General features: G+C 39.2%; 1 protein-coding gene across 1 annotated transcript in view; it reads left to right on the forward strand.

Annotated features, from left to right (window-relative positions):
* The window catches only part of astn2 (astrotactin 2), a 314,654-nt gene that overhangs the window by 62,273 nt on the left and 240,979 nt on the right, over positions 1-11,402 (forward strand). The gene's annotated exons all lie outside the window — the stretch shown is intronic.

The following is an 11,402-nucleotide window of genomic DNA, read 5'->3' on the forward strand; positions in this document are numbered from 1 at the left end:
AATGATATAGTTATATAATAGTTTTTCTTCATCATACATTTGCAAAAATGGGAACATTAGAGGCAGGACATATAACACCTACACACAGAGTAATAAATCTGTTCACACTATTGGCGGCAAAGATGATTGATATAATTTAAACAATTTCAGAAAGAACTTTGACCGTAGAATGAAACATGACAAAAAAATAATGTGATTCATGGAATTTTTAACATCTAACACCAGAAAGTTTGTGTTCAGAAAAGAGTCACACTGGTGGTTTGAGCAGATCTCTAAGATGTACTGAAGCAGCCCTTAAACAAAGCCCCCACCCCACAGCTAAGACAGATCACAGTGAAAAAGCAATTTTCTCTGCTCAATTCAACCTCTTCACCAGAAAAAAATCCATGATGCACAATGCATGATGCACTATAGGACATTTTTTGGTGGAAAAAAGAATTATAGGTAAGATATAATTGCATTTCTCTCTCATCAGTACTGAGAATGATATAATGCAGTGGGAATATGAATATGGAGTTCACAGGAAAAGGCAGTCAGTCATATTGTGTGTAGCACTGTGGAGAATTTTTCAAAAGATGGCATGTTTGAGTTCACTGGGAGGACAGGTAGTATTTTACCAAAATGAGATGCAATAAAGGCTGGCAGTTCAGAGCCTTTCATATGCCACGTTACAGAACATAATCATCTATTCCCTGAGATCTCAGTGTCTATTGGACAACAAAAAAATGGAAATTAGACATGTTTCATGGACTATCTGGACATTATGTTAAAGACTTCTGTTAGCCAACCACTAAAAAAATAAATATATAATAGAAAACTATTCATTTTTAAAACCATTTCTTATAATTGAGCATATGCCTGGGGTCATTTAAAATTCATGCACTCACACAATGGAAGGGAGGACTACTATTCTTATCTCTGTCCTGATAGTTATGCATGGCAATCACAGTGCACCCTACACGGTTGAAATTGCTTCCTTATAATTAAGCAGTCACTGGTGATATATTACCATCAGTGTGTGGTGGGTCATCGACACATTTGAGGCAGCTGTGGCTCCTGTGGAATCGGGGGCTACATAAATTAATCTTCACCATGCCCCGGCACACGCAGGCATAATGCTGCTGCGGGTGAGGACATTTTTAATTATTACATTAAAGTCCAAGCAAGCTCCAATTTTAATTAAATAAAAAAAAAAATAATAATAATTGTTTTGGCCACCTTTTGGTTTCTATGAATTGACACATGCGTGTCATTGTACCATGAATACAAAATCAGTGCTAATCTAAAAATTCTGGTAGCCAGCAGTTTAAGAGATTGACAGAATTATTAGCAAAGTCATTGGCTGAAGGAGCTACTTGTTTTGTGCCATTTAATAAAGCTTCTTTACGTCATCGCTGCTTAGTATGTATCCCTTAATTCATACTTATACATCACATTAAAGGTTTAAGTGGTGTATCATGTCTCAGGCTTAATATGCTCATTCACAGCTTGTTAGAATATATATATATATATATATATATATATATATATATATATATATATATATATATATATATATATATATATATATATATACCACAACATGATTAATTGTAAAAGATAATGTATATGTGTGTTGCCTTTCTTTTTCTGTTGCATATAAATACATCAGACTAGTTTTAGGACATCAGACTTATATACATATTTTTTTTATTTTATATTGTATTTAACCTTTATTTAACCAGGTAGGCTGTTGAGAACAGATTATCATTTGCAACAGCGACCTGGCCAAGAATAAAGCATAAACGTGCAAGACAACATACAGTTTTACATTCAATACAGTACAAAAATACAAAATACAATAGGCTACATAAAATACAGATTAAGTATGCAATACAAGCTGGCGCAAAGTGAGGTATAAGTAAGTCAATGGATATGTGAAAGTGATATGCTAATAACACAATATAGATGAAAAGAATTCAATAGAAAATCAATAGAATTATTAAATAATTAATCAATGTTATGTTACATGTATCCTATTTATGAAAAATCCCAATATTTTGACCACAGTATCTTTACATTGTTTGTGCTTAAAGTCAGTTAGTCCTTTTTTAAAATCAAGGTTTATTTTCATTGTTAAATATAAACAACACAGTTTATTCAGTGGGCACTTAACATCCCACCCATAACCCACCAATCACACAAATCCCATAGTTGGTCCCTTTTTATGACCATTGTGTCCTCTCTTTTCCACCTCCCAGAGGTTGTGGTCCAAATTCTTGCAAATAACAAAAAATATTAGCATGGTTCTCTTTAGGCTGTTTTTCTTCCTTTTGTTTGTGTGAACTACTAAGCTAAAGTGCCGAAGCCTCAGTACTGTTGCTAATATTACCCAGGTAATTTCACAGGTTAAACCGCTCCATATGTTGTATATTTTGGCAACTTGGGCGCAGCACAACAGGCTGTAAACACAACCCTGACCTGTTATCACCCTAAGAAGTTGTTATGGAAATTAGTCGCCCATTTACACATTCAGAAGGCAGAGAGCAACATTATCATTCATTTTATTAACCTGAAGAATATATGTCTGACATTTACTCTGCTTTTTAGTCTCCACAATTCCTGAAAATAGCTGCTAAATGTTCCACTGTTGGTCATTATTCTCAAACTGTTTGCTAACTTTGTCTGTCTACCATTTGGTGCTGGGAAGGTAGTGTGTAATGGGCTTTCAGAGCTTTTTCGCTAAAAAAATAATTGCGTTGTGTAGGTGGAAACAAAAGTCTTGGGACTCAACAAAAAAAAACTAAACTTGTGGGCTATCAAAACAAAAACGAGGTCACAAGACACTTAAAAAGCTCCGTAGAGCTGAGGTGAAGTGCAGAGTTTGGTGATAAGATTGACCCCCTTCACACTAGGTCTTTTGACACATCCAAAAAAAATATTTAATTTCCCCACTGGGGATCAATAAACAGTATAAATTATTATTATTATAATTATTATCACTCATATAAAACATATTGATTAGTGCAGCTTTAGATAACCGAAACTAGAATGGTTTATGTGAAGTTTAGTTAATTTGACTGTGGAAACAATCATCAATACATCCATAGACTCGACTCTGACATTATTACAGAGAAATACTGCACATTAGTAACATTAATTGGGCACTGTGAAAAGACGAGTGTTAGATGAAAACAAATGTCAGGGAACTACCGTAAGCTCATTTCTCAATTGGATTCTGAAATATTAATGTCGTTTGTTTGAGTATGGAAATGATTCATTGTTGTTTGTTGGCCATTCACCATTAGAATTGTAATCGGCACTGGAAAGTGTCCATGACCATTCTAATGTCAAGTAAAGAGCACTCTTAAAAATAAATAATTTATTGTTAGCTGTAGCCTTTTGATTTAATTTTTGATTGAATTCTTGTTGAGCATAGTCTATGCACTGCATAAAGTGAAAGCATAGCGAAACATTTTTACTAGGGATCACGTAATTAGTGTAATATTTATTGTGCTCCTTTGGGTTTACCATTTATTGTGTCTTGAACAGGCTACCTTTACCATGTTACTCTGTGAGATGGTGTTGAAGTGCCTTCTTTTGAATCCAATTTCTCTTGCATTACTTTGCAGGGTACCTAATAACATTTAACAGCATGACATTTAGCTTTCTGCTGTTGTCTGCGCTAGCCAATCAAACCTATAATTGTTGTGGTGATGGCGTAGTGGATATGATATATACCTTTGGTGTGGGAGATCTGGGTTCAATTCCCACTACAATACATTAACCAATGTATCCCTGGGCAAGACACTTAACCCAGAGGTGTGCAACCTGTGATATATATATATATATATATATATATATAGCAATTGTTAAGTCGCTTTGGATAAAAGCATCAGCTAAATGACATGTAATGTAAAAGAAGTTTTATTCATTTGGTTAAGTGGAGTACTGTACCCTTTTTTTTTAGATATAAAGGCCTGGTTTTCTTTTTTTTATTTGACTGTGAGTTCAATGAAATGATTCTGTCAGAAGAAAATGGCAAAAACATTGAAAAGAATAATACAGCATTACTGCAGATAGATGAAATAGAGCAATAGCGCAAAGTATAAAGACAAAATGAGAATTTAAATTATATATTTGTAACAGGCTTTAGTTATTCACGTATATGTATATTTCTATTCCCCCAACCCTCTGATCTAGAAAGTGTCATCCATGCACTAATATCATCCAGGCTAGGCTGCTGTAACTCCTATTAACACTGGCCCCCCATTCATTTCAGGATAAACTTCAAAATCCTTCTAATTGTCAAAATAATATCTCCATAGTCTCACCCCTACATTTATTTAAAGGTCCAATATGTAATATATTTACTGTAATAAATCCTAAAATGACCCCAATGCGTCATCAGATATTAAGGAAACATGCTAAGTTGAAATACTATCTTTTCTGACAACAATGCTAATGCCAGTATTTTCTCCTTTTGAAATTTCCGTTCCGTGACGGAATTTCTGTTTGTGTTTTGGCCTTTGTGTTGTTATCAACTGCCCACTTTGACAGCCAGGCCGGGTTGCCAGATATACCTGTAGAAACGTAAACAGCTGTAACGTTAGTACAGCCATGAAAGCAGCAAACCAACCAACAGGATAAACGGAGATTGATTTTACCCAATAAAGAAACGGCATGTTTCTAATAGTTGCGTGACTAGAGATGTAACAAACCCGTCTGGGTAAATATTGGAGATGTATTTGAAAGATGGAGACAGCTTAGAGCCCAAAAGGACGCAGAGTTGGCTAATTTCCTCCTGAACAGGTAAGCATTAGCTTCAGGCTAATTTATCACAGCTACTTGGGACGGGCATTTTATGTCATTTCAACATTTGTGTAGCTACTCACATTGAATTATATAGCTAGAGTACCCAAGTTGGTTACTCGCAAAAATAATTGAGACACAGCCAGTGAAGTGATCCCGACTGGTCCTGGCTAACGCTGCCATGCTAATCCTGCTAACTGCTAACGTTACCGGAAGCAAGCGGGCCACGGCTGTTTAGAACGTGTAGCCTGTTCAGCGGCTGTAGCCGACAACGGTGAGTTATTTGAATCCAAAAGAGAGGGGGGCTGTAAATCGGAAAGAGAGGACCTTGAGTTTGCAGTGTGTTTAGCGATTGTTACCGTAATTCTAAGTCAATAAAGTGTGTTCAGTCGGGTGGAAAAGGAGGGCAAGGTAGTGGTATTTTTAGCGGTTCCTATCGTAATTCTAAGCCGAGGAAGTGTGTCTGTCTGGCGTGTGGAGAGGATGGCGAGGTTGTGGGATTTTTAGCAGTTCCTACGGTAATTCTAAGCCCATAAAATGTCTGTCAGTTGGGTACAGAGCTCCACGTGACAGGCTTTTATGACTTTCAATATAGCCAGCATCTAACGTCAGCTACTCCGCTGTGCTGTGGAGTAATGTCTGGCTATGTGAGACAAGCGTCTAGCAACATTGTTGTGGATGCTCCGGTATCAGCCTGGCAACCAACGTGAACTTAGAGTCTGGGAAGGAGGGGGCGGGGGAGACGACTCTCTCCAGTATTTTGAATTTGTACTGCAGTAACTATTTTAAACACTAGCTGTCAGTATTACATATTGCACCTTTAAGAACTTCTCACTCCTTATAGCACCACCAGACCCTTTAGATCCGCCCACCTTGGCATGTTGTGCCCCCGTTCGTGGAAAAAAAGGAATAGCTTGACAGAGGCCATTAGACAGGCTGAGTATGTTGGTGTTTTTAAGCTGCACCTTAAGACCCTTTTTAATTATCTTGCTTTTAATTTAACTAGAACTGCAAGCAGTTATGACGGGGCCCAAGCCACCCAGGCCAGTCGCCCCCGACGCCCCGAGGAAAGTTTCGAAAGATTCGAAAGTGGAACCCGAAGCCGGGCGGCGGGGAGGCAAACGTCGGTAAATTTTGAGAGGCGCGAGCCGCGACGTCTGCGGTACGTCGCCGTTGCAAACGTAACGGTCAACAGTTCACCTCCATGCATATACAGACTACCTTTAACAATGATATACGGATAGGATTCCCGCGATCAGCTTCGTGGGAAATTAAGAATCAATGCCACCGACATAACCAATCACACTATGACAGACTCTCCACTTAGCACCAACTGCAATGTTTAATTGTAAATGAATGTAGCCTACTGGCAGTCTGGCATACGTGGGTGCTCAGTATTTTCATCGGCGCCTATGAATGGTGTTGATTTTGGATTGAAAAAGTGAGAGAAAAGAGTTGCATTTGTCCACTGTGAAGGTTGTGGAAACTTTGTCAGGTGGCTTAAGAAGTTTGTTTATTGTAAAAAACCAGAGGAGCACGCAAAAGCGAAAACCAAAACGTAACGTAGGAGGCAAACATCAGTAAATATTGAGAAGTTGAGCTGCAAGGTCTGTGGTACATTCCCATTGCAAATATGTCATTAACATTGAGTAAAAGGGCCAAAACACGTCTACGTTAATTATAGCGCCCCCTAATGGCCGATCTTCGCCAGATTTGGTACAGAGCATCATAGTGGGATTTTGAACAATGATCTCAACTTCTTTGCTGATACCATTTAATTTGGCTGAGATATGATATGATACCTGTGTGGTAGCTAGCTATGAAAATGTGTTTGGTCGTCAAATGTGCATACTTTAACGTAGCAAAATTCCTTGAGTAACTTTTGGTCAGGCCCATCTGGAGATGCCATTTACCAGGTTTTGTGCAGATCGGTCGCACGGCCTAGGACGAGTTCGAAAAAGTTGGTATTGCGCAATATTGCGAAAAACGTTTGAGCCGAAATGGGAGTGGCCTATATCATGTCATTCAGCTTGATTCAAGGAAGACGTGGATGTAAGGATTTCTAATGTGCGATGTGTAATGTGGGAGTTAAAAGCAAAAACAATTATAGAGCCACCTAGTTGTCCACATGTGTAACTTTTGGTAGGTGTGGTCCATGACCCATTGTCTATCTACCCTGTAAATTTAAACTTGTTCACGGTACCCAACAAATTTTGTAAAAAATCGGATGAGCGGTTAATGAGATATAAACTTTTTGTACTTGTAGCTCCCCCTAGTGACCAATTTTTGTAAAACACGTGAGCGACCTCTAGAGGGTCATGACAAAAATAATCTAAAGTTTGGCGTTGATAGCATTTATTTTGACTGAGATATGGCAAAGTTGGTGTTTTCATAAGTAGCTACATAAATGTGTTTGTGCGTAATATGTGCAATTTTTATCCTATCAAAATAATAAAAGTTTAGGTGGAAATGGGCGATAGACATACCATCATCTGACACAAAAGATGTGAAATTGTGCGGAATCGAAGGGCATGTCTGGAAAACAATGCTGATTTTCTGTTGCATCGACATAGCCTGGCTCCGTCCTCCTACGTACTTCCGCTCAATTTTCATTTTTCTTCAGTACTCCGTCTGGGTTTGCCATAGACAGTAAAGAAAGTGACGCCGTTGTTTTTCGACAGAGACCAGTGAAGTCAATTAGAAGCACTTTTCCGGTGATGGCTGAGCATTTCTGCGCAGCTGCAAACTGAGCTTGCCGACGTAGATGTGACGTGAAGTCTTCTGGTAGCTGTGCCAAGAAAAATCTCAATTATTCCGAATCTTGCAGAGACGGAGAGCGTAGGTATATAAGGAGATAACATAGGCACAGGCTAATTATTGCTACAAATACGGCTGCTACGGAGCCATAACGTGAGATACAAGGTAATGGAGCCTTTTTATACATTGTCGTGTTTCTTTAGAAATAAACAATGGACAAATAGTTTCTTTAAACGCTTCAGATGTAAAGTTATTCGCTGTCAAAGTGGCGCCAAAATGAATGGCAGTCAATGGAATGCTAACGGCACCTGATGCCTTTTTAGCATCAAAATGGCTCCATGGGAGGTACGCTTTGCGGAGGCTGGCTTACCCCCTTGGTGTTTGCGGTATATTCTTGGGTTTTCTCCAGCCAAATATTTGGCGGTCCAATCAGCGAACAGAGGGAGTGGCTGAGAACAATGACGTTGAGGACGTGCGCTAGAAAGATGCGAGCGAAGTCATTCGGTCTGTTGTGGCAACGCTGCCAAATATCCATAAGTTAAAGCCAGAGCAAGATATTTGCTGAGTTGTGTTGGTGGCCATGATGTTGTTGCCCTCCTCCCCACGGGGTTCGGGAAAAGTTTGATTTTCCAGCTCGCTCTGTTGGTGGTGAAGGAGTTGGCTAAGGCTAACGCTAGCGATGCTAATGCTAAATATAAGCCGATAGTTGTTGTCGGTCTTCCCTCTTGTTGCACATGCGCATTACATACGTTACCAATGTAAACAAACGTTAGCGATTGGTTATGGCAGATCCAGAGTGGCTCTGGGCAGATCCAATAGTTTTAAACTTCAACAGAGTACCTGCCTTCAAGGAAGTTAACACTTGTCAACGGAGAGTGGCCAGACTCTCTGTACAAATGAAATGTATGAGTCTGGTAGGACCAGGCTAGCATCGACAGTGTTGTCGCATGAAAATAGAGCAGCATGCTGTTTCAGACCCTGAGGCTATTATGTATTGCCATCTGTAAAAAAAAATAATTGGGCCAACTTTGTCTCTCACAACATCACATGCGCAGTAAATGTTTAGGAAGTTTTAGGGCAGATTGACCATCAAACATATTGACTCTAGCTAGAGGGCTCTAGCCAGAATATATTTGTTAAATGAGTTCAAAACTTAATTTCCAAGGAGCCATATTGAATTAAATGCAATGACTTAAAAATTATTACTGAATTTAATATTTATTCTTTTTAAATGGATTTTTCACAACTCCAGTTCTGTTTTGTTCATTCAATTTCAACTTTCACTGAAAGAACATCACCTCCTCCACTGCTGCAAACAGTGGACTTAAACACTTCACTTAAATAAAGAGAAGCATGTGCCACTGTGTCTCACTCATTACTTCAGACAATCACCAAGTCTTACTCTCCCCAGTTAGTGAACGACTTGCAAATAATGTATTAGTTTAAAGTATTGGGCATTTAACCAATGTGGCACGGTAGCCTGGCAGACACGTACAGCTGTCTTTGGCTTTTTTGCTGCTGCAGTCTGCAAAGACAAATGCACAGCACTGTTCTCAAGTTCACACTACATTGAAGAGACAGTTTAATCTGTGACAACCTAACAATATCCAGCACCGTCAGCTTACCCCTCAAGCTCTTCTACTACCCCAGTGAATGCTGCAATGGGGATCGGCCCTGAGCTCCCTCCACTAATAAATCTATTGCCTTCTGTCCAGAGAGCTTATTTGTTAGTTTTGAATGGGTTCCCCAATGTTCTCCATACCCTTGAGGTCTTCTGAAAGTCAACTGTATATGAACTCATTCCACATGATAGAAAAACGTCAAAAACATCAATTGGTATATCCAACAATTGATGATTTTTTTTTTCTTTTTCTTTACAGCAAACAATGAACATGGTCCTCAGTGACCAACACTTATTTGATCAACCTGGATTTTTTTTCCCTGGTACCTAAGCTAGCAGATGTGTTCCAATATAAACTTAAACCCCATAACATTTGTATGCGATATTGCAATACACACAATGTATTGCATCATCTCAACAATCCATTATAGATAGGATAGAAGACTTGGAAGAGATGACCAGTTTAGACTGCAATCAGGGTTAGTCTGTTTATAGCTACTGATGATCGCTCCAAAGCTTTCCATTTATTTCTTATTTATTTTTTCTTTCATCTCTGCCTATGCCACTGCTTTGGCCTCCTTAGCATGGTGTTCAATATAGACAATCCATCACTATCACAGATGTTCAATAACCTCGCACCAACCGAGAGGATATTCCTCCAAGTAATACTGCTCCAGGCCTCAGGGTCACTAATGTGGCCATGTTATGTTTTCTAGTACCACTATATATTTGCGTTTGGCGGCTCACCGTTCTCCAGGAAGGCAAAGTACTTTAGCATGCTATTAAATGCTCGCATAAAAACAGCAGTTAGTGTTCTCCCCTTTATGCAACATGCAGTCACATTGGGGTGACCCTCTCATCCACTGGGACTCTCTAAATGTGCCTACTTGCAGTAATGGGCATTGGTGTCCCTATTCCGTGTGTAGCTCCTTTTGGTTCCAGCTGGAAGTCATTGTGGTCTGTTTCAAAGACGATTTGTCCTCTCACCTGAAACTGTTTTAGCTTGCATGTCCCTTAAAAGCCTAGCATTGAGGTAACATTAAAAGTTGCTTTACATCTAAAACAAAGAATCAAATGTCAAGAAAACATGATTTATTTCCTATTTCTGGGTTTTGTGTCCTGCATAGCTTGGCCTGGTTAATTCGACGCCTTCACTACCCCCGTTTAACAATATGTGGAAGTATATGCAGGCAGAAACTATGTTAATGTCTGTAAAAGTATAGGTATGTGCATAGTACTGTGTTGTACTATATTTAGCCTCTCCTACTGATACTCCTGCCTGATGTAAGGGGATGTTGACTGATGAACACGTTAGTCTATACCTTTCCCACTTATCCATTAAATCAATGAATGCATTGCCTCACCACCCTTGCTAATTGTTCTTAACCAGAGCCATTAGTGCCATGACATGCTGTTGGGGATGATACTGTTGAAGTAATTAGGAAACAAGCAACATGGTGTTTTATAATCTTCTTATAACAAGTGCTCATATTATGCTTTTTGGCTTTGTCCCTTTATTGTGTTATATCTTTTTGTGCACATTATAGGTTTACAAAGTGAAAAAGCCCAAAGTCCACCCCAAAGGGACTTACCATCTTCCAGAGAAAACACTGTTCACAAACTGCGCCAAACAGCTCTATTGTAGTCCAGCCTTTACTTCCGTGATGAACGTGTGTCACTTTGTAACACATGATATAATGCTCGCCTAGCTGCTAGCATGGCACTCCCTCATGCTCTGCAACTGACAAGCTAGCAGTACTTACTGCACATGTGCGACTCCCAACATAGATGGTACAGAAGTGAGATGCCTCACTCTGTAGCTAAAACAGAGAGCTCAACACACAGGGTGAAAAGAGGAGCTGCAGCAATGTGCAGTACAACAAATGAATGGTGTTTTCTGAAAATTAAACCACATAAGCCTATTCTGGTACAAGCTCTAAATACAATTACAAACCTGAAAATGAGCATAATATGAGCACTTTAATGTCTGCTGCACTACGGAGCCCCGGCGGTGACATGGAGGAGAAGAAAAAGAAAAAACGTACTGGGGGAAAACACTAAACTCGAGATCTCGACTTTCAAACTCGAGATCTCGACTTTCAAACTCGAGATCTCGACTTTCAAACTCGAGATCTCGAGTTTGTGTTTATGGAGGAACAAGAAGTCACATGGAGGGAAAAAAAATATCGAGAAAATTTGAGATCTCGACTTTGAAACTCGAGATCTCGAGTTC

The sequence above is a fragment of the Sander vitreus genome, chromosome 16 (genome assembly GCF_031162955.1).
Source record: "Sander vitreus isolate 19-12246 chromosome 16, sanVit1, whole genome shotgun sequence".
Classification (NCBI taxonomy): Eukaryota; Metazoa; Chordata; class Actinopteri; order Perciformes; family Percidae; genus Sander; species Sander vitreus.